General features: G+C 37.2%; 1 long non-coding RNA gene across 1 annotated transcript in view; it reads left to right on the top strand.

The window, feature by feature from the left end:
• LOC104983438 overlaps positions 1-2489 on the top strand; it is a 15755-nt gene that overhangs the window by 5156 nt on the left and 8110 nt on the right. The window contains exon 2 of the long non-coding RNA XR_824642.1: positions 2311-2416. This is a non-coding gene — a long non-coding RNA (uncharacterized LOC104983438). The remainder of the gene's footprint in view (positions 1-2310; positions 2417-2489) is intronic.

Raw genomic sequence — 2489 nt, 5'->3', positions numbered from 1 at the left:
CTGGTCCCATCACTTCATGGCAAATAGATGGGGAAACAGTGGAAACAGTGACAGACTTTTATTTTCTTGAGCTCCAAAATCACTGCAGATGGTGACTGCAGCCATGAAATTAAAAGACGCTTGCCTCTTGGAAGAAAAGCAATGACCAACCTAGACAGCATATTAAAAAGCAGAGATGTTACTTTGCCGACAAAGGTCCATCTAGTTAAAGTTATGGTTTTTCCAGTAGTCATGTATGGATGTGAGAGTTAGACCATAAAGAAAGCTGAGTGCCGAAGAATTGATGCTTTTGAACTGTGGTGTTGGAGAAGACTCTTGAGAATCCCTTGGACTGCAAGGAAATCAAACCAGTCAATGATAAAGGGAATTAGTCCTGAATATTCACTGGAAGGACTGATGTTGAAGCTGAAGCTCCAATACTTTTACCACCTGATGGGAAATACTGACTCATTGGAAAAGACCCTGATGCTGGGAAAGATTGAAGGCAGGAGAGAAGGGGGTGACAGGGGAAGAGATGGTTGGATGGCATCTCCAACTCGATGAACATGAGTTTGAGCAAGCTCTGGGAGTTGGTGATGGACAGGGAAGCCTGCAATGCTGCAGTCCTTGGGGTCACAAAGAGTTGGACCCAACTGAGCGAGTGAACTGAACTGATAGTGGCTGGACCTTCCCAATGCAGTGTAAATATAAGCGATGACAGTGGGCATTCTTGTCTTATTCCTGACCTCAAGGGATATTTTTCAATATTTCACCATTAAGTATGATATTAGCTATAAGTTTTTGAGATATCTGTGATCAATTTAAGAAAATTCCCTTTTTTTCTAGTTTGCTGAGAGTTATCATAAATAGGTATTGAGTATTATCAGACCCTTTTCCTGCATCAATTGAAATGATCACATGTTTATTTTTTTCTCTGTTAGTGTTTTATCTTGCTGATTTTCATCAATTGAATGTTAAGCCAATCTTAGTTTGGTGGAACAAATCCCATTTGATCATGATATGTTATTCATTGTGTGACACTGGATTTAGTTGCTCATATTTTGTGTCTATTTTCATGAAAAGTATTGGCTTGTGATTTTTTTTCTTGTAATATCCTTATCATGTTTCTATAATAAGACTGTGCTAATTTTATAAAACAAGTAGGGAAGACTTTTTCTCTTTTTCTGTTTTGTGGAGGACTTTATGTAAGCTTGGTGTTGCTTCTTAAGTGCCAGGAAGATTTTAACCAGTGAAGCTTTCTGGGCCTGGAGCTTTTTGTATGAGCAATGTTTTAGTTTGTTTGATAGATACTGGACCATTCAGATTTTTTGGTCAATATTTGATAAGTTTTAGTTTGTAGGGAATTTGTTCTTGTAGAGTTAAACACCAAGACTTATTAGCCTCAGTACTAAGTACCCTGTTAAGTACCACTGAACTAAGATGTGGTAGTTTCTGTACTTGATGCACTAGTACAATTCATCATTCCAGATTTTCAGTGATTTTTGTGTGGCAAGATGTTTTATGAACTATATAAGTGTGTTTATACAAAGTACTTTAATCTTAGAGTTTATGGGAATTTATGTAAATTTCTTTCATTTTTAATTGAGAACAACCTTAGGTTGTAATTTTAGAAAGTAGGGAATATGTATATGTGTCTTTCTCCCTTTCTCTGCTTTTTCTTGTGATTCTCTCTTTTTTCCTTTCAAGTATCAAATATATTATTGCATCTGTTTTTATTTTTGGAGAATAGATGAATGCTAAAATGAGAGTCTGTGACAGAGGAACTCATGATGCATAATTTTTAAAAATGTTTTTAGAATTGCATTTCCTCTGATACTGAAGTTTCAACTCATTGAAGAGGCCAGCTGAATCCATAGTAAATAATGAAAACCATTTTTTATTACTATATTCTACTACTGAAATGTTTAATCGCTTTTCAGGCTCTTTAGTATTCTTTCTTCTGTATCTCCTTCGGTGCTAAATCAAGTGTGATTTTGCCTTTAGTAAAATCATAAAGGCAATATGATGTAGTGGTCAAAAGGTCATAGGATCTGGAATCAGACTGATCTGGGTTTGAGTATTGGTCCTCCATTTACTTGTGTGACTTTAGGCAGATCGTTGACTTCTGTGAGCCTGAGTTTCCATATTTGTAAAACAGAGATAATATTACAAAATTTTAAAATGTTGCTATCTCACTGACATAACAGGGTCATGAAGTGGGACATTTGCTATCTGAAGTGGTTGGTACACTGTGACAGTGATTGTAATCAAGCAGAGTGTTCTTTTTAAATTGATAAAGAAAGGAACACAGCTCTTCCTTAACCAGCACAGCTATCTGAAGCCTCTGTTGACGCACAGCGGGCCTCCTCTTACCACCACCCTGCCTGCCTGCTGTGGCCCCATTGCAAGATGCCTGACCAGTCCCCAGGCCTATGAGGTAAGTTGGTTTCATCCAGAACCTCAGTTCTTCATTAAGTTAAATTTAAATGTATCTGCTCTGTGGATGGGTG

This window comes from Bison bison, unplaced genomic scaffold, assembly GCF_000754665.1.
Source record: "Bison bison bison isolate TAMUID 2011002044 unplaced genomic scaffold, Bison_UMD1.0 scf7180017862643, whole genome shotgun sequence".
In the NCBI taxonomy this organism is placed as follows: Eukaryota; Metazoa; Chordata; class Mammalia; order Artiodactyla; family Bovidae; genus Bison; species Bison bison.
Note: the sequence above shows the minus strand (reverse complement) of the source record. Positions and strands in the feature narration are given on the sequence as shown.